This window comes from Tachyglossus aculeatus, chromosome 1, assembly GCF_015852505.1.
Source record: "Tachyglossus aculeatus isolate mTacAcu1 chromosome 1, mTacAcu1.pri, whole genome shotgun sequence".
Classification (NCBI taxonomy): Eukaryota; Metazoa; Chordata; class Mammalia; order Monotremata; family Tachyglossidae; genus Tachyglossus; species Tachyglossus aculeatus.
The window spans coordinates 19,490,956-19,512,833 of record NC_052066.1 but is presented as its reverse complement, the minus strand read 5'-3'; the positions used below and the strand labels follow the sequence as shown (position 1 = coordinate 19,512,833).

Here is a 21,878-nt window from a genome sequence, read left to right as displayed (position 1 = left end):
AAGCGCTTGGAAAGTAAAATTCGTTCACAGAGACAATCCCTACCCAGAAATGGGCTCACAGTCTAGAAGGCGGAGACAGACGACAAAACAAAACAGGCAGACAGGCATCAATAGCATCAAAATAGATAAATAGAATTATAAGCGCTTAGTACAGTGCTCTGCACACAGTAAGCGCTCAATAAATACGATTGATGATATGCTTTTTCTACTAGGCCACACTGCTTTCCAAACTCTCTGCACTAATGTAACATTCTCCCTTACAGCAGTGCTCCTTTCGATTTTCATAGGGTCAGAGCCACTTTATGTCAGAAAAAACTCTGGTGGAGAGGCCTTAGGCAGCCTCACCCTGTCTCAGTTCATCATCACCTCCCCAAGTCAGGCTGCCTATTAATCATTACGGTCTTTGTTAATCAATCAATCAATCAATTGTATTTATTGAGCGCTTACTGTGTGCAGAGAACTGTACTAAGCTCTTGGGAAGTACAAGTTGGCAACATATAGAGACGGTCCCTACCCAACAGTGGGCTCACCAGTCTAAAAGGGGGAGACAGAGAACAAAACCAAACGTACTAACAAAATAAAATAAATAGGATAGATATGTACAAGTAAAATAAATAAATAAATAGAGTAATAAGCACTTACTATGTGCCAGGCACTGAACTAATGGCTGAATTCATTCAATGGTATTGATTGAGTGCTTCTGTGGGCAAAGCACCGTCTCTTCATTAACCAAAATCAGCCCGGTGAGAACTGCTGTTTGGTGTTTCCAATTCCAGGTATTCCCCACTCCCGACTTCCTCCAGGCTGCTGAGTTCTCCGGCTGACTCTGGCAGTCCTGTTCCAGCCACAGATCAGTCGAAAGGGGCCTGTGAAAAGTGTTACTCTCCTTTGGGAAGTAAAGGGAAGTAGGTTGATCCCAAACAAAGTGAAGTCACTTCCTGGTAAAGAAGTCAGGAAGCAGAGAAGGAAGGAAACTGCCTGCCAGAATTGTGCTTTTCTGTTTTTCAGTCCAGAAGAACGCAGGGAAATTGACGGCGGAAAGTCCCAAGACCATAGCCTTTGTCAAAGCACCATGGAAAAAGGGAGGTGTCGCCTGTTTGGGCTGGAATGAACCTTGTGGCGAGCACTCAGCTGACATATCTGTAATTTATTTATAGTAATGTCTGTCTCCCCTTCTATCATCATCATCAATCGTATTTATTGAGCGCTTACTGTGTGCAGAGCACTGTACTAAGCGCTTAATCAATCAATCAATCGTATTTATTGAGTGCTTACTGTGTGCAGAGCACTGTACTAAGCGCTTGGGAAGTACAAATTGGCAACATATAGAGACAGTCCCTGCCCAACAGTGGGCTCACAGTCTAAAAGGGGGAGACAGAGAACAAAACCAAACATACTAACAAAATAAAATAAATAGAATAGTTATGTACAAGTAAAATAAATAAATAGAGTAATAAAAATGTACAAACATATATACATATATACAGGTGCTGTGGGGAAGGGAAGGAGGTAAGATGGGGGGGATGGAGAAGGGGAAGGGGGGAGAGGAGGGAAGGGGCTCAGTCTAGACTGTAAGCTCACTGAGGGCAGGGAATGTGTCTGCTTACTGTTATGTTGTACTCTCCCAAGCACTAAGTACAGTGCTCTGCACGTGGCAAATGCTCAATAAGTATGACAATTCCTTCAGTCATTCAGTCGTATTTATTGAGCGCTTACCGTGTGCTGAGCACTGTACTAAGCATTTGGGAGAGTGCAGAACAACAGTAAACAATAAACATAGCACAGTGCCAAGTGCTTAGTACAGTGCTTTGCTAATTTTCACGGCTGCTTTCAGGCATCTCTCATCCTCATGGTACGGGAATTATTAGGCATTTACTATGTGCCAAACATTGTGCTAAGCACTTGGGGAAATACAAAATAATCAGATTGGACACAGTCCTTGTCCCACATGGGGGCTCACAATCTAAGAGGCAGGGAAAAGAAGATAGCCTTTTCCAATTTTGCAGCTGAAGAAACCGAGGCTCAGAGAGGTTAAGTGACTTGCCCAAGATCACAGAGCTGACCAGTAAGGGAACTGGCTCTCTTGACCTCTTTCCATGAAGCCATGTTGTCTTTCTAAGGTTTTCCAAACAATGATCGATCGGAAGATTTACTTGACAGAAGGAGACTTGGAGTACCCAATTGTAACTCTCTGTACTCCAGAGAAGCAGCGTGGCTCAGTGGAAAAAGCAGTGGCTTTAGAGTCAGGGGTCATGGATTTGAATCCCGGCTCTGACAATTGTCAGCTGTGTGACTTTGGGCAAGTCACTTCACTTCTCTGGGCCTCAGTTCCCTCATCTGTGAAATGGGGATTTAGACTGTGAGCCCCCCGTGGGACAACCTCCCCAGCACTTAGAACAGTGCTTTGCCCATAGTAAGCACTTAATAAATGCCACCATTATTATTATTTTTATTATTATTATCCAGGAGAAACTACAACAGCTTTCACACATTCATTCATTCAATCAATTGTATTTATCTTCTAGACTGTGAGCCCACTGTTGGGTAGGGACCGTCTCTATAATGTTGCCAACTTGTACTTCCCAAGCGCTTAGTACAGTGCTCTGCACACAGTAAGCGCTCAATAAATACGATTGATTGATTTATCGAGGACTTACTGTGTGCAGTGCACTGTACTAAGCAGTTGGGCAAGTACGATATAACAATAAACAGAAACATTCCCTGTCCACAAAGAGCTTACTGTCTAAAGGGAGCTTTCATTGGGATAACAGACTTCAGAGAGTTGTCTCTATGTCCAACATAAAGCCGGACTCACCTTCCCTTTCATTTTCCCTGACTAAACTCTCATTTAATAATTAATGGTATTTGTTAAGCATTTGCTATGTGTCAAACACTGTTCTAAGTACTGGGGTAGGTACATGTTAATTAGGTTGAACACAGTCCCTTTCCCACATGGGGCTCTCAGTCTAAGTGGGAGAGAGAACATGCACTAAATCCTTATTTTACAGATGCGGCACAGAGACATTAAGTGATGTTTCCAAGGTCACACAGCAGGCAAAATAGTGTTGCCAGAATTAGAACCGGGTGCTCTGACTCCTAGGCCATTGCTCTTTCCAGTAGGCTACACTAATTCCCTGCAGACTCTACACACTCTGTTGGCAAGGATCACATTTACCATCTGCTAGCTCTATTAAACTGTACTTTCCCTGCTTATTGCAGTGCACACGATAAGCACTCAATAAATACCACTAATTCATTCTGTGACGCTGCACTGATAGACTCCCAAACCAGAAGACACAGTCTTATGGGCTCTAGGGTATGTTATTCTGTAGCTGAGAGGCCCAAGCTATAGCAGCAAGGAATCAATTATTTTATACTGTATACCAGAGAAGCAGCGTGGCCTGGTGAGTAGCATACAGGTTTGGGAGTCAGAAAGTCCTGGGTTCTAATCCCGACTCTGCCACTTGTCTGCTATGGGACCCGGGACAAGTCACTTCACTTCTCCGGGCCACAGTTACTTCATCTGGAAAATGGGGATTAAGGCTGTGAGCCCATTATTGGGTAGGTATCGTCTCTATATGTTGCCAACTTGTACTTCCCAAGTGCTTAGTACAGTGCTCTGCACACAGTAAGCGCTCAATAAATACGAATGAATGAATGAATATGGGACAGGGACTGTGTCCAACCCGATTACCTCATATCTACCCCAGTGCTTAGTACAGGGCCTGGCACATAATAAGCACTTAAATACCACAATTATTATTATTCATCTTTTGTCCTCTCCATTTAACCTTTAGCTCCTTAAGGGCAGGGACTGAAGCTTACTGTGGACAGGGAATGTGCCTACCTACTCTGTTCTATTATACTCTCCCAAGCGCTTAATCAATCATTCGTATTTATTGAGCGCTTACTGTGTGCAGAGCACTGTACTAAGCGTTTGGGAAGTACAAGTTGGCAACATATAGAACTTAATACAATACTCTGCACACACTAAGGAGAAGCAGCGTAGCTCAGTGGAAAGTGCCCGGGCTTTGGAGTCAGAGGTCATGGGTTCAAATCCTGGCTCCACCACTTGTCAGCTGTGTGACTTTGGGCAAGTCACTTCACTTCTCTGGGCCTTAGTTACTTCATCTATAAAATGGGGATGAAGACTGTGAGCCCCCTGTGGAACAACCTGATCATCTTGTAACCTCCCTAGCGCTTAGAACAGTGCTTTGCACATAGTAAGTGCTTAATAAATGCTGTCAAAAAAACTGCTCAATAAAAGATTGATAGCATTTTATACTTCTACTGCTAGTTCCTCAAGCATAGTGCAGTCTTTCATCAATCATCATCAATCATCAATCGTATTTATTGAGCGCTTACTATGTGCAGAGCACTGTACTAAGCGCTTGGGAAGTACAAATTAGCAACATATGCTAATTTCAGACAGAGGAGATACTTCATCAGTACCACTGAGGATGATCAGCAATAAAAAGTTAGGCACGGAGGGAAAGGAAGGTCTTGGGAATCTGGTAGGTCAGTAACTTTGCAAGTAATTTAGACTATGCAGGACTCCCTTCCCATGCACTAAATAGGACAGCGCTTAATATAATCGTGCAAATAACCACTGCAACAATGCTTATTTCATCCTAGTAAAGAGATTTTTTGCCACCCTGGAGCCCATAACAGGGAGGGAAATTAATGAATTCTCCAGTTTTACAATGAGATGGACAGAACTTGATCTTTGCCCTGTCTAATAATAAGAATAATGATAGCATTTATTAAGCACTTACTATGTGCAAAGCACCGTTCTAAGTGCTGGGGAGGTTACAAGGTGATCAGGTTGTCCCATGGGGGGCTCACAGTCTTAACCCCCATTTTACAGATGAGGTAACTGAGGCATAGAGAATTTAAATGACTTGCCCAAAGTCACACAGCTGACAATTGGTAGAGCCAGGATTTGAACCCATGAACTCTGACTCCAAAGCCCGCGCTCTTTCCACTGAGCCACGCTGCTGTCTAGGAGGCAAGAGTGTAGCTGCGTGCCTAAAAATCCTTAAGTCGCCCTGACAGAAACAGCGTTCGTTCATTCATTCAATCATATTTATTGAGCACTTACAGTATTAAGTGCTTGGAAGAGTACAATATAACAGTAGTCACATTTCCTGCCCTCAACAAGCTAACAGACTAGAGGGGGAGACAAACATTAATATAAATAAATAAATGACAGATATGGACATACCCGTTGTGAGGCTGGGAGGGGAGAGTGAATAAAAGAAGCAAGTCAGGGTGACACAGTGGGAGAAGAGGAAAGGAGGGTTTAGTACTTCATTCATTCAGTCAGTCATATTTATTGAGTGCTTTTTGTGTGCCGTACTAAGTGCTTGGAAACTACTTAGCACCTATTAGATATCTGTGAACTCTATTATTTCAGCTCTCTGCAATATATTTTAATGTCTGTTTCCCACTGTAGACCGAAAGCTCCTTGTGGGTAGGGATCTTGCCTATCAATTCTATTGTACTGTACCCTTCCAAGGGTTAAGGACAGTGCTGCACTCCCTGTAATGATAATAATAAAAATAACGGCATTTGTTAAGCGCTTACTATGTGCCAAGCACTGTTCTAAGAACCGGGGTAGCTACAAGGTAATCAGGTTGTCCCACATGGGGCTCACAGTCTTATTCCCCATTTTACAGATGAGGTAACTGAGGCACAGAGAAGGCAAGTGACTTGCCCAAAGTCACACAGCTGATTAGTGGTGGAGCTGGGATTAGAACCCATGAACGACCTCTGACTCCCAAGCCCACGCTCTTTCCACTAAGCCATGCTACTTCACTAAGCAGTCCATAAAATCACTGATTGGATGATTCATTAAAACTGTTACTGCTAAGCATTTATTCGGCTCCCTCTTTGCTCCTCTGTCATCTGTGTGAACTTTCACAAGGTAAATACAGCTTTTCTGAATTCAGAGGTGACAATTTTGAGCAGGGCCTGGCTTGTTTGCAGCAGTGATGGATGCACTATACAGTAGGCATAAACCCTCCCTGAAGATGAGTAATGTTAAGGCAGAGGAGGAGGGGTGAAGAGGTGAACAGATGAGAACACAAGCCATAACCATTACTCAGTCAGACCAATGGTCCATTCAGCTCAATATTCTGCTTCCAACAGCACCCACGCAACGCTTGGTGAAACAGTGTGATGGTTGCCCTATGTGGCCTAGCGAAAAGAACACAAGCCTGGAAGTCAGGAGGCCTGAGTTCTAATCCTGCCTCCACCGCTTCCTTGTGTAACCTCGGGCAGCTCACCTAACCTCTCTGGGCTTCAGTTTCCTCATCTGTCATATGTGGTAAGAAGGACCGCATTATTTTACTTGTACATATTCTATTTATTTATTTTATTTTGTTAATATGTTTTGTTTTGTTCTCTGTCTCCCCCTTCTAGACTGTGAGCCCACTGTTGGGTAGGGACCGTCTCTATATGTTGCCACCCTGTACTTCCCAAGCGCTTAGTACAGTGCTCTACACACAGTAAGCGCTCAATAAATATGATTGAATGAATGAATGAATGAATGAAGGACTGTGAGCTCCTACTTAGACTGTGAACCACACAAGAGAGGCAGCGTAACCAAGTGGAAAGAGCATGATCCTGGGAGTCAGAGGATTTGGGTTCTACTCCCAGTTCTGCCAATTGTTTGCTGTGTGACCTTGGGCAAGTCACTTAACTGCTCTGTATTTTAATTTTCTCAACCGTAAAATTGGAATTCAATACCTGCTCTCCCTCCTACTTAGACTGTGAGGCGCATGTGGGACGGAGACTATGTCTGACCTACTTAACTTGTACTTACCACAGTGCTTAGAACAATATTTAACACTTAGCTAGCACTTAAATACCATAAAAAAAATTTTTAAGCTCGTGGGGCAGGCACAGTGCCTGACATAGCATAGTGCTTGGCACATAGTAAGGGTTTAATAGATCAACTGTATATATTGAGCATTTACTATGTGCAGAGCACTGCACCGTTTGTGAGACTACAGTATAACAGATTTGGTAGAAATGCTCCCTGCCCACAAGGAGCTTACAGTCTAGAGGGGGGGAAAGGCACTGAAATAGAATACAGATATGGGCATAAGTGTTGTGAGTCTTAACAAATACCATAATTATTATAATACCTCTTCTCCTTCCCACAAGCCCTATGCGGGACAGGGACTTTGTCTGATCCGATTGTATTTTATCTACCCCTGTAGACCGAATATATGTGTATATATGTATATATGTATACATATATATATGTATATATATATGTATACATATATGTATATATGTACATATAAATGATGGCATTTATATGTGTATATGCATATATGTGTATATGTGTATATCTTCACATATAGCAAGAGCTTAACCAATACAAACATAAATTATTATTATCCTAATGTGCCATCTAACGTCCCTCACTTTATTCCTTAAGAGGCCACAGAAGCGGCAGGGCTTAGTGGATAGAGCATGGGGCTAGGAGTCAGAAGTTCATGGGTTCTAATCCTGACTCCACCACATCTGCTGTGTGACCTTGGGCAAGTCACTTCACTTCCCTAGGCCTCGGTTCCTTAGCAGTAAAATGGGGATTAAGACTGTGAGCTCTATGTAGGATAGGGACTGTGTCCAATCTGATTAACTTGTATTTACCCCAGGACTTAGAATAGTGCTTGACACGAAGTAAGCAGTTGGGTACCATAATTCTTATTATCAGCTTTGCCCTCCATTAATTTATCCCCCGTCTTAGAATTACTAATATTTTCTGAGTAAACAGCTCCCTGGATAATAAATTCCCTAGGTGTACCACCCGCTGTGCAACCAGTGCTTGCTTTTATTTATTCTCCATCCCCCCATCTTACCTCCTTCCCTTCCCCACAGCACCTGTATATATGTATATATGGTTGTACATATTTATTACTCTATTTATTTATTTATTTATTTATTTTACTTGTACATTTCTATCCTATTTATTTTATTTTGTTGGTATGTTTGGTTCTGTTCTCTGTCTCCCCCTTTTAGACTGTGAGCCCACTGTTGGGTAGGGACTGTCTCTATGTGTTGCCAATTTGTACTTCCCAAGCCCTTAGTACAGTGCTCTGCACATAGTAAGCGCTCAATAAATACGATTGATTGATTGATTGATTGATTTTATTTGTTTAGAACTTACTACCTTCAGCTTCAAGGAATACCTCCTCTCCCTGGTGTGGTGAGAATCCGAAAAAGAGCTCCATGTTTTCACATTCCCTTCCCCTTTATTCACCTCCTCCCCTTCTCCCTCTGGTAATCATATGTGTTCCCACTAACCAACACTCATTTACTGCACTCACTGGGCCTGACTCTGGTGGAGCTGAGCTCTAGAATTTCATCCCGTGCAGATCCTATGATGATGATGGTATTTGTTAAGCGCTTACTATGTGCAAAGCACTGTTCTAAGTGCCTTCCCAGAGGCCTTCCCAGACTGAGCCCCCTCCTTCCTCTCCCCCTCCTCCCCTTCTCCATGCTCCCTGCCTTACCTCCTTCCCTTCTCCACAGCACCTGTATATATGTATATATGTTTGTACATATTTATTACTCTATTTATTTATTTATTTTACTTGTACATATCTATTCCATTTATTTTATTTTGTTAATATGTTTGTTTTTGTTCTCTGTCTCCCCCTTCTAGACTGTGAGCCCACCCCGTCTAGACTGTGAGCCCACTGTTGGGTAGGGACCGTCTCTATATGTTGCCAACTTATGCTTCCCAAGTGCTTAGTACAGTGCTCTGCACACAGTAAGCGCTCAATAAATATGATTGATTGATTCTAAGTGTTGGGGAGGTTACAAGGTGATCAGGTTGTCCTGTGGGGGGCTCACAGTCTTAATCCCCATTTTACAGATGAGGTAACTGAGGCACAGAGAAAAGTGACCTGCCCAAAGTCATACAGCTGACAGTTGGCGGAGCTGGGATTTGAACCCATGACCTCTGACTCCAAAGCCTGTTCTCTTTCCACTGAGCCACACTTCTCCTATAATACTTATGAGAAGCAGCATGGTGCAGTGGATAGAACATGGGGCTGGGAATCAGACAATCGTATGTTCTAATTCCAGTTCTGCCCTTGCCTGATGCGTGACCCTGGGCAAGTCACTTCACCACTCCGGCCTCGGTTACCTTATCTGTAAAATGGGGATTGAGACTGTGAGCCCCACATGGGACTGGGCCTTTGACCAATCCGATTTGCTTGTGTCCACCCCAGTGCTTCATATAGTGCTTGGCAAATAGTAAGCACTTAACAAATACCACAATTACTATTATTATAATTATTGAAGCAAATAGCTAAAAGATATTGTTTCCTCACTTTTCTTCAGCCTAAACACCACCTCTACTTGTCTGATGGAGAGCTCTAATCGAGTGGGGTGACAGCAATGTCGGCTCCTACCCCGTAGCCTGTACTTACTGATATTGGAGAACTTGCTTCTTCGCTATTACTCCCTCTGGGACTGTTCTGCTTCCTCCAACATATGCCTCACTCCTGATTCATCCTGTACCACCTCATGAATCAGAATCATGATACCCCCAGAATCCTTTAGGGGTCTAATAATAATAATAATAATAATGATTCTAACGATAATAATGGTGGTTTTCATTAAGTGCTTACTATGTACCAGGCACTGTACTAAGCGTTAGGGTAGATATGAGCAAATTGGATTGGACACAGTCCCTGCCCCACATGGGGATCACAGTCTAAATCCCCATTTTTACAGACGCAGTATCTGAGGCAAAGGAAGTAAAGTGGCTTTGCCCAAGGTCACACAGCAGAGATGTGAAGAAGAGAAGCAGTGTGGCTAAGAGAAGCAGCACGGCTCAGTGGAAAGAGCACGGGTTTTGGAGTCAGAGGTCATGGCTTCAAATCCCAGCTCCGCCAATTGTCAGCCGTGTGACTTTGGGCAAGTCACTTAACTTCTCTGGGCCTCAGTTACCTCATCTGTAAAATGGGGATTAAGACTGTGAGTCCCCCATGGGACAACCTGATCACCTTGTAACCTCCCCAGCGTTTAGAACAGTGCTTTGCACATAGTAAGCGCTTAATAAATGCCATTATTATTTTTATTTTGTGGCAGAGCTGGGATTAGAACCCAGGTCCTTGTGACTCCCAAGACTGTGCTCTATCCACTATGCCATGCTGCTTCTCTGGTTCTCTTCTAGAAAACCAAAGTGGCACTGTTCACTTCACCTTCAGACAGACAAATGTTTTCCGAAGACAGGGGATGGACAAACTGACCTCTCAAGGCCTCTTCCATCTCCATGAGCCTTGATTCTCTTTTTAAATGTTCAGCCCATTGGCCTCTATTACTGTCCTATTAACATCTTTTAATAGGACTACTGCCAGCTGCAGCTGATACTGACAATGTTTTGATCAATCAATCAATCAATCGTATTTATTGAGTGCTTACTGTGTGCAGAGCACTGTACTAAGCGCTTGGGAAGTACAAGTTGGCAACTTGTAAGATGCTGCTTACTCTAACCCAGAGTTTTGGCAATGATAATAACAATAATTGTTAAGCGTTTACAATGTGCCGAGCACTGAACTAAGTGCTGTAGTAGATACGAGATAATCAGGTTGGACACCGTCCCTGTCCTAGATGGGGCTAACGGTCTAAGTAAGAGAGAGCAGGTTTTGAATCTCTGTTTTACAGATGAGGGAATTCAGGCATAGAAATGTTAAGTGATTCAATTGTGGGTTTTTTGGGCATTTACTGTGTGCGGAGCACTGTTCTAAGCACTTGGGAGAGTACAATATAACAGTGAACAGACACATTCCCTGCCCACAGTGAGCTTAGGGTCAAGAGGGGGAGACAGACATTAAATAAATTAAGATATGTCCATAAGAGCTGTGGGGCTGGAAGGAGGGATGAATAAAGGGAGGTAGGGTGATGCAGAAGGGAGTGGGAGAAGAGGAAAGGAGGGCTTAGTCAGGGAAGGTCCCTTGGAGGAGATGTGCCTTCAATAAGGCTTTGAAGGAGGGAGAGGAATTGTCTATCGGATTTGAGGAGAGAAGACGTTCCAGGCCAGAGGCAGGATGTGGGTGAGGGGTTGGTGGTGGGACTGAGACTGAGGTACAGTGAGAAGGTTGTCATTAGAGGAGCAAAGTGTGCAGGCTGAGCCCACTGTTGGGAAGGGACTGTCTCTATATGTTGCCAATTTGTACTTCCCAAGCGCTTAGTACAGTGCTCTGCACATAGTAAGCACTCAATAAATACGATTGATGACGATGATGATGATGATAGTAGGTGAGAAGCGCAGTGAGGTGGGAGAGAGGACAAGGTGACTTTAAAGCCGGAGAAGCAGCGTAGCTCAGTGGAAAGAGCCCGGTTTTTGGAGTCAGAGGTTATCAGCTGTGTGACTTGGCCAAGTCACTTAACTTCTCTGGGCCTCAGTTACCTCATCTGTAAAATGGGGATGAATCAATCAATCAATCAATCGTATTTATTGAGCGCTTACTGTGTGCAGAGCACTGTACTAAGCACTTGGGAAGTACAGGTTGGCAACGTATAGAGACAGTCCCTACCCAACAGTGGGCTCACAGTCTAGAAGGGGGAGACAGAGAACAAAACCAAACATATTAACAAAATAAAATAAATAGAATAGATATGTACAAGTAAAATAAATAAATACATAGAGTAATAAATATGTACAAACATATATACGTAATATATACAGGTGCTGTGGGGAAGGGAAGGAGGTAAGACGGGGGGATGGAGAGGGGGACGAGGGGGAGAGGAAGGAGGGGGCTCAGTCTGGGAAGGCCTCCTGGAGGAGGTGAGCTCTCAGTAGGGCCTCAGTAGGATGAAGACTGTGAGCCCCCTGTGGGACAACCTGATCACCTTGTTAACCTCCCTAGCGCTTAGAACAGTGCTTTGCACGTAGTAAGCGCTTAATAAATACTATCATTATTATTAGTAGTAGTTAGGTTCGGTGACTTTAAAGCCAATAATAAGGAGTCTTTGTTTGATATGGAGGTGGATGGGCAACCACTGGAGTTTTTTGAGTAGTGGGGAAACATGTTCTGAACGTTTTTGTAGGAAAGCGATCCGGGCAGCAGAGTGAAGTATGGTCTGTAGTGGTGAGAGACGGAAGACTGGGAAGTCAGCAAGGAAGTTGATACCGTAATCAAGGCGGGATTGGATAAGTGATTTTACTAACGTGGTTAAGCATTGTTCTAGGCACTTAGTGCAGTGCTGTGCAGACAGTAAGCGTTCAATAAGTAGGACTGAATGAATGAATGAATCATCTTTGAACCAAAAGGCAATTCCACAGCTAAAAGCGTCCTAAATGTGCCTTGAGAACACATGGTGTCCCACAGTTTTCAGGGATTGCTTTCAGCGTGAATATCTTGATGCATTCCGGTTTGCTTGATCCACGCCATTGCTTAGTACAGTGCCTGGCACATAGTAAGCTCTTAATAAATATCATAATTAATTAATAATCCACATTTGCCTCCCCAGATGGCTTTCTGAGGTTGCCGAATAAGCAGGATGGGTGTTTGAGCTCCCAGAACACGCTCTAAACCATCCTATTTTGGGAGTGGCTGCCGAAACCACTCAAAAACCAAATGTCTCATCCCCAGCACAAGGCCAGGGCAGGGGTTCATTTCCAGTAGTCGGGAGAACACTAGCCCCGGGGAACAAACAAACTCTCCCACTTGTCCAAGAGCTTTGTGGGAGGGTGGGGAGGGGAGGAGGCGGGAGGAAGAGACATTTCTCAAGGGGGGATTGGGAAGAGGGGAGGGAAGGGGAGAGCTCCAAACTGCTCCAGGACACAGATAGGGAAAGGCCCCTTCTTCACCAGTTCAACTTTAGGGCACACTGGAGAGATGAACAGGTGGAAGGGGAGAAGGTAGAGATGCTGAACTTGCTTAAAAAAAAAATAGAATCCCAAGTGGCTTAAAAATGACCCTCCCATCGTTGCTCCTGGGGCCTCTAGTTTCCAAGCAGATTTCAGGGAGAACTTCAGCTCCAGTCAGTTCCTTTTCTCCTCTGTATCCCCCCACCTTTAAAAGGGCCCTTTTCTTCTTCTTCCTCTTTTCCTCCCCCCTCCAAGAAGTGCCCAGTGGGGGCATCAGCTAGGGCAGAAAAGGCAAAAAACAGTGGGCTCACTTAAACGTCCCAAGACCCCTCTTCTGCCCACCCTCACCGGGCACGTGTTTCAGGTCGAGTCTCAACGAAATGCATAAAACACACAGGACTGCCTTTGGCTTCCCTGGGCTGGTACTCACCGTTGCCTTGGTTTCCAAGGGCTGCTTCTTGGGGAGCAGCAGAAGTGGGATGCAGGATGTGGGATGCAGGATGCAGGATGCGGGGGGCGGTGGAGACGTCCAAGGAAGCCCACGAATGGAGACAACCGGGAATGTGCAGAAAAGAAAAGAAAAGAAACTCCTCCCTTCGTCTCCGAGGGCCAGGAGAAAAAGGGACGGGCTCAGGATGTGATATCATGCGAGCTCATTTCGGCAACAAGGAAACCGGCGGAGATCAACTCCCTCGAAACAGCTGAGCCAGGAAAACTCGAATCCTGGTTTCGTCTCGGTCCTTGGGAGGCTGCTTCCCAGAAATTTGGCTGCGATGCTTTAAGTCCATCGGGGACTGGGCCAGCGGATATTCTGCCCGCCTGCGGTGCCTCTACTTTGTATTATTTGTTTGTTTTTTGAGAAGAAAATATTGTGCTTTCCTTTGCCGTGGTTTTAGGAGTTGAAGTTGGAGGGGGGAAGTTAGATGGTGATCCGCTATGCCCTGCCAGAGAAAGTCCTACAGCTAGCCCCGAAGGTCAGTTATTGGAAAAGGGAGGGAAACTCAAAAGATAAAGAAAAAGCGGTGCCTCCCTAAAGGAATTTCCTCAATCTAATCGCAACTGCAGATAGGCCTTGAAGGAGTGGATTAACCCTTCGACGGCTTGGCTTGGGGTATGGGGTAATAAAATGAGGCACATTTGTTGTTTTGATGTTTATATACCTGTAATTCTATTTATATTGATGCTATTGATGCCTGTTTACATGTTTTGATGCTTGTTTTCCCCCTTCTAGACTGTGAGCCTGTTGTGGGCAGGGATTGTCTTTCTTTGTTGCTGAATAGTAATAATAATGATGGTATTTGTTAAACACTTACTATGTGCGAAGCACTGTACCAAGCGCTCGGGGGATACAAGGTGATCAGGTTGTCCCACGTAGGGCTCACAGTCTTAATCCCCATTTTACAGATGAGGTAACTGAGGCACAGAGAAGTTAAGTGACTTGCCTAAGGTCACACAGCTGACAAGTGGCGGAGCCGGGATTCAAATCCATGGCCTCTGACTCCCAAGCCCATACTCTTCCCACTGAGCCATGCTGAATTGTACTTTCCAAGCGCTTAGTACAGTACTCTGCACACAGTAAGTGCTCAATAAATACGATTGAATGACTGAATGAATGAATAACATACGGAAGGGCGTGGCATAGTGGAGAGAGGACGGGGCCGAGAGCCAGGAGGTCATGGGTTCTAATACCGACTCTGCCACGTGTCTGCTGTGGGACCTTAGGCAAGTCACTTCACTTCTCTGGGCCTCGATTCCCTGTAAAATGGGGATTGAGACCGTGAACCCCATGTGGGACAGTGACTGTGTCCAACCCAATTACCTTGTATCCAACCCAGTGCATAATAATGGCATTTGTTAAGCGCTTACTATGTGCCAAGCACTGTTCTAAGGAATGGGGTAGATACAAGGTAATCAGGTTGTCCCACAAGGGGCTCACAGTCTTAATCCCCATTTTACAGATGAGGTAACTGAGGCCCAGAGAAGTGAAGTGACTTGCCCAAGGTCACACAGCAAACGAGGTAGAGCTGGGATTAGAACCCATGCCCTCTGTCAACCAAACCAGGGATCTTGCCACTAGGCCATGCTGCTTCTCTAGCAAGTGCTTATCAATACTATTATTTTATTATTATTATTATTAAGGGCTTCCTGTGTTCAAAGTTATGCCCAGAGTTGGTTCACTATTTTAAGCACTTAACAATTATCATTATTATTATTAGCCACTGCTGTTAAAGGTTACACGCAGTATTGGTTCATTGTTAGGAGTTGCTTTCCATGATTTAGTTACTGATCCACCGAGTTCCCCCTTACTGCAGGCCTTACCCTCCTCCTCCTCCTCTCCCAGCCCCCCAAACCACTTGAAGTGTTTTACTGATCTGATCTCCCTCCCCCTCCCAGATCCTGTGCTCCGCAGATGGTCTGCATTAACTTCGTCTTTCCTGTGTGGATTCGGGATGTCCGGTTTATTCAACAATTGCAAAGAGCGAGCAAGCAGCCAGTCACAAGTGAGTTTCACAACCCGCCTGGACACCGGGCTAAAGATCTTTTCTCCCTGACATCAAATGGAGTGTTGCTTTAGTACACACGCTCGTTGCACTCAGAACTGGCTGTCGCAAGCCTAATTTCCAGGCTTCTGTTATCACTTAGTAGTAATAAATCGATCAGTGGTATTTATTGAACACCTTATTGAAAGCCTTATTGGAGGCATATCTTCTGTAGAGGCCTTCTCTGACTAAACTCTCCCCTTTTCCCTTCTGCTTCACCCTGACTTGCTCCCTTTATTCACTTCCCCCATCCCAGCCCCCAAAGCAGCGTGGCTCAGTGGAAACAGCCCGGGCTTTGGAGTCAGAGGTCATGGGTTCAAACCCCAGCTCCTCCAATTGTCAGCTGTGTGACTTTGGGCAAGTCACTTCCCTTACCTGTGCCTCAGTTACCTCATCTGTAAAATGGGGATTAAGACTGTGAGCCCCCCCGAGGGACAACCTGATCACCTTGTAACCTTTCCAGAGCTTAGAACAGTACTTTGCACATAGTAAGTTCTTAATAAATGCCATTATTATTATGTACACATCTGTAATTTATTTCTATTAGAAGAATTCTATTATAATTCTATTATTAGCTTCTTTTATGAGAAGAAGCTTGGCTTAGTGGAAAGAGCACAGACTTGGGAGTCAGAGGACATCGGTTCTAATACTTGCCCTGCGGCTTGACTGCTGTGTGTCCTTGGGCAAGCCATTTAACTTCTCTGTGCCTCACTTACCTCACCTGTAAAATGAGATTTAACACTGCAAGCCCCATGTGAGACAGGGACTGTGTCCAATCTGATTAGTTTGTATCTACCCCAGTGCTTAGAACAGAGCTTGGCACTTAGTAAGTGCTTAATAAATGCCAGATATATATTATTATTATTATTATTATTATTAATGTCCAACTCCCCCTCTAGACTGTAAGCTCGGTGTGGGCAGGGAATGTATCTGTTTATTGTTATATGCTCCCAAGCACTTAGCACAATGCTTTGCACCCGGGAAGCGCTCAATAAATACAATTCAATGAATGAATGAATGAATGAATATTGAGTGTTTACTGGGTACAAAGCACTGTACCACATCCTTGGGAAAGTACAATACATAAAAAGTAAGCTCCTCTCTAAACCGTAAGCTGGTTATGGGCAGGGAACATGTCTGCTAATTCTGTTATACTGTACCCTTCCAAGTGCTTAGTACAGTGCTCTGCACGTAGTAAGTGCTCCAAAAATACCATTGATTGATTGATTAGAATTGGTAGACATGTTCCCTGCCCAGAGTGAGCTTACAGTCTAAGGTGGGAAACAGTCATTAAAATAAACTAAGGATAAGTGGGTGAGTGCTGCGGGGCTGAGGGCGGGTGATTAAATGAGTCATTATCTGTTCTCTCTCCTCCTTACACTGTGAACTCCAAGTGGGATAGGGATTGTATCCAGTCCGTTTATATTGTATCTGCCCCAGGACTTGGAACACAGTGCTTAATAGATACCAAGATTATTATTATTAAGACATATAATTGTTATCATTGTTAATATAAATATTTACATTAATGGCTGCCTCCCCCTTTAGACTCTAAGCACACTGTGGGCAGTGTCTGTTACATTGTTATAGTGTACTCTCCCAGGCGCTTAGTACGGTGCTTCACACACAGTATGCACTCTACAAATATGATTGACAAATATGACTGACTGACTGACAAGAACCAAAGCAACCTACATTTAGGTCTTCAGCATTTAGGCCTTCACAACCTTTTCCCAACTATCTCATGTTACTACAAAGCTCTGATTTAGCAGGACGATTTGGAACTTCTTTTATTCAGATGAGCTGGCCGAAGTATTCTCTATCATTGTGGGTTTTTATTGTATTGAACCCTGGACTTTCTTTCCCATGACTCTGGTGTTTCTTCATGTTAAAGCAAACTAACTCTGACGGTGGTTTAGAGCAAGCAGGCCCACTTGCCCAGAGTCTAAAAGGAATCATGCAACTGACCAAAAGGAAATCGAGGCAGGCAGGAAAAAAGAAAAAGGGAATCAAGGATCGATCCTTCCTACTTAGAATAAGCCCCATGTGGGACCAGGACTTTGTCCAACCTAATTAATGTGTACCTACCCCAAATTTAGAACAGTATTTGACATATAGTAAGCGCTTAACAAATAACATTAAAGAAAAGAGTTGGTAAACATGCTCCCTGCCTACAAGCAGCTTACACAGTCCTGCCACCATACTGGTTCAAGTACTTGTAATTCATTCAATCATATGTATTGAGCACTTACTGTGTGCAGAGCACTGTACTAAGCTCTTGGGAAGTACAAGTTAGCAACATATAGAGACGGTCCCTACCCAACAGCGGGCTTGTAATATACTAGCTTGATTACTGCATCAGGCTCCTCACAGACTCCTCTGCCTCCAATTTCTCCCCCCGCCCCCTCCCCGGCACTCTTTTTTTTTAAAGGTATTTCATTCATTCATCCATTCAATTGTGTTTATTGAGCACTTACTGTGTGCAGAGCACTGTACTAAGTGCTTGGGAAGTACAAGTTGGCAACGTATAGAGACGGTCCTTACCCAACAACGGGCTCACAGTCTAGAAGGGGGAGACAGACAACAAAACGAAACATGTGGACAGGTGTCAAGTCATCAGAATAAATAGAAGTAAAGCTAGATGCACATCATTAACAAAATAAATAGAATAGCAAATATGTACAAGTAAAATAAATAGTGTAATAAATCTGTACAAACATATATACAGGTGCTGTGGGGAGGGGAAGGATGTAGGGCGGGGGGATGGGGAGGAGGAAAGAAAAGAGGGGGCTCAGTGTGGGAAGGCCTCCTGGAGGAGGAGAGCTCTCAGTAGGGCTTTGAAGGGAGGAAGAGAGCTAGTTTGGTGGATGTGCAGAGGGAGGGCATTCCGGGCCAGGGGGAGGACGTGGGCTCGGGGTCGACGGGGGGACAGGCGAGAATGAGGCACATTGAGGAGGTTAGCGGCAGAGGAGCGGAGGGTGCGGGCTGGGCTGGAGAAGGAAAGAAGGGAGGTGAGGTAGAACGGGGCGAGGGGATGGACAGCCTTGAAGCCCAGGGTGAGGAGTTTCTGCCTGATGTGTAGGTTGATTGGTAGCCACTGGGGATTTTTGAGGAGGGGAGTATCATACCCAGAGCATTTCTGCACAAAGACGATCCGGGCAGAAGCGTGAAGTATAGACTGAAGTGGGGAGAGACAGGAGGATGGGTGATCAGATAGGAGGCTGATGCAGTAATCCAGTCGGGATAGGATGAGAGATTGAACCAGCAGGGTAGCAGTTTGGATGGAAAGGAAAGGGCGGATCTTGGCGATGTTGCAAAGTATTTGTTAAGTGCTTACTATGTGTCAAGCATTGAGTGCTGGGGTAGATACAAGTTAATCAGATTGGATACAATCTCTGTCCCACATATGGGCGTACCTTCTTAATATCCATTTTACAGATGAGGTAACTGAGTCCCAGAGAGTGAAGTGACATGCCCAAGGTCACACAACAGACAAGTGGCGGAGTCGGGATTAGAGCCCTCGACCTTCTGACACCTAGGCCCGGGCTCTATCCGCTAGGCCAAGCTATTTCTCCCAAGCTGCTTTGCACCCCAAGGGGCAGGGATCACTGGTCTTGGAGGGGGGCCAAAACAAGGAGATTTGCAATGGAGGAGGTGGGATTTTTTGAATTGGAGCAGTGAAGGAGAGACGTGTAAGGTCCTCAAGACTGGAAGCTCGCTGTGGGCAAGGAATGTGTCTATTATAGTGCTTAGTACGATGGACTGATTGACAAGGTCCAGGAGTTGAGTGGGGTCTGTGGGATTCCCAGGAGAGAAAGCTGCAGGGAAAGGGGCTCCTGAAATCTATGGAACCCCAGGGAGAGGGGAAGGGGTTGCTGCTGGCTTCACCTATGGAGCCAAGGCAAGACTAGCTTTCCTTAGCTCATCAGGAAAGAATCGAATACATAACTTCTGAGCAGATTGGAGAATTTCAGTTTGCTCCTCTGGTGGATAACTGGATTCATTCCAAATCTACAGTGCTTAGAAAATTTGGGACCCCAAATCAACCTCAGTGATAAGCTGAATGGACTTTCAACACTAAGTGAGGCTTCCCACAGGATAATTGGAATAAAAGGAAGTATTATTGGAGAGAAACCACTTCTTTAATTGCGGCCTTTAGTTAGTTATTCACAGTCATTACGAGTTATTTGGCCACTCTGCTCTAATTCAATTACACCCTTGAGTCACCAAGCAGAAAATGGATTTGTTTTTGCCCCATCCTCTTGAGCGAGATTTAATTCACCCTATAAATCCCAAGCTCACCAACCCATCCCCGCCACCTCTCCCCCAAGGATGTGGAGAAAAGACTTCTCCCATCTGCCCCCTGGGAATGAAAAGAATGAAACATCTTCTTTCCTGCCGTTTCCTTGGTTTCATCCTCCCTTCGCATGTGAGCTAGTGATACGCGGCAAAGAGAAATGTTTTTACTCGGTAGCTAAGGGAGAGCCTGTCCAGAACGTGAAGTGAGCAGCAAGTTGGGAAGATTAAAAAAAAAAAAAAATTTAAATGGTATCTCTTGTTTAGTGCCAGGCACTGTACTAAGCACTGGGGTAGTCACGGTATGATCAGATTGGACAGTTATTCATTCAATTGTATTCAATCCCTACCCCTTTTAGGGCTCACAATCTTAATCCCCATTTTACAGAGCAGGTAAAGATAATAATTATAATAATATCTGTTAAGTGCTTACTATGTGCCAGACACTGTTTTAAGCACTGGGGTAGATATGAAATAATCGGGTTGGCACAGTCCCTATCCACATAGGGCTCACTGTCTTAATCCCCATTTTACAGAGAAATTAAGTAACTTGACCAAGGTCACCCAACAGACAAGTGGGATTAAAACCCACATCCTTCAGACTCCCAGGCCCCTATAACTGTGGCCCAGAGAACTGAAGTGAGTTGCCCAAGGTCACACGGCAGACAAATGGTGGAGTCAGGATTAGAAACCAGATCCTCCGATTCCCAGGCCCATGCTCTTTCCACTAGGCCACGCCGCTTTGGCTGAGAGGGAAACTGGAAAAAGAAAGCAATGAAAGAAGGGGAAGGGCGTAAAGTAGTGTAAATCTTTTTAAATTTGCCTACCTTGTTAAAGTATAAGCTCAATGGGAGAGGGAACATCATCATCATCAATCGTATTTATTGAGCGCTTACTATGTGCAGAGCACTGTACTAAGCGCTTGGGAAGTACAAATTTGCAACATATAGAGACAGTCCCTACCCAACAGTGGGAACATGTTAATCAATCTATCATATTTATTGAGCGCTTAATGTGTTCAGAGCGCTATACTAAGTATTTGGGAGAGTACCATATAGCAATAAAACAGAGTTGGTAGACACATTCCCTTCCCACATTGAGTTTACAGTCTAGAGTCACTTCCTTTTGATGTACGCAACGAGGTGCTTAGTACAATGGGGAAGCAACGTGGCTCAGTGGAAAGAGCCCGGGCTTTGGAATCAGAGGTCATGGGTTCAAATCCTGACTCTGCCACTTGTCAGCTGTGTGACTTTGGGCAAGTCACTTAACTTCTCTGGGCCTCAGTTACTTCATTTGTAAAATGGGGATTAAGACTGTGAGCCCCCCGTGGGACAACCTGATCACCTTGTAACCTCCCCAGCGCTTAGAACAGTGCTTTGCACATAGTAAGCACTTAGTAAAATGCCATCATTATTATTATTATTACAATGCACTGCACCAAGTGGGAATTCAATAAACCACTATTTTTATTACTACTAGCCTGATTCTGGACCATATGGCGTCATGAACACTTGCATTGATGCAGTCACTTACTGCATTCTTTAGACAACAGAGATATATATTGGAGTATGAAGCGACATCTCAAATTTCCAAGATCGGATTACGGAGGCAGTGGATATCCAGGCCTTCTCAAAGCTAATTATCCAGGACCTTTGTACCTAGTCTCTCTCTGTTTTTCTGCTTGACTCTTGGCCATTTGTTGCTGAGAAGCAGCATGGCTCAGGGGAAAGAGCATGGTCTTGGGAGCCAGAGGTCATGGGTTCTAATCCCGGTTCCTCCACTTATCAGCTGTGTGACTTTGGGCAAGTCACTTAACTTCTCTGGGCCTCAGTTATGTCATCTGTAAAACGAGGATTAAAACTGTGAGCCCCACGTGGGACAACCTGATCACCTTGTATCCTCCCCAGTGCTTAGGACAGTGCTTTGCACATAGTAAGCACTTTTAAAAATGCCATTATTATTATTATTATTATTAATTAGAGGGGGAAACAAAGGGAAACAAAACTCAAATCATCCATTTTGCTCCTAGTTAAAAGCTCTGATGAAAACGGGAGGAGGTTAAAACTATCAGATCAAATGAGTTTCTTGAATTATCTATGAGTTTCACCTCTCCTAGCCCCCTTTGTCATTGATAACCAGAAACGGGATACCCAGCTGTTGTCTGGGATATGTCTGCATTTTGATTACAGAGTGCAGGAACA

General features: G+C 44.5%; 1 protein-coding gene across 1 annotated transcript in view; it reads right to left on the bottom strand.

The window, feature by feature from the left end:
* RALB (RAS like proto-oncogene B) overlaps positions 1-13,410 on the bottom strand; it is a 212,150-nt gene extending 198,740 nt beyond the window's left edge. The window contains exon 1 of the mRNA XM_038747084.1: positions 13,272-13,410. The gene's annotated coding sequence lies outside the window, so the exon portion shown is untranslated. The remainder of the gene's footprint in view (positions 1-13,271) is intronic.
* Between the last annotated feature and the right edge of the window lie 8,468 nt (positions 13,411-21,878).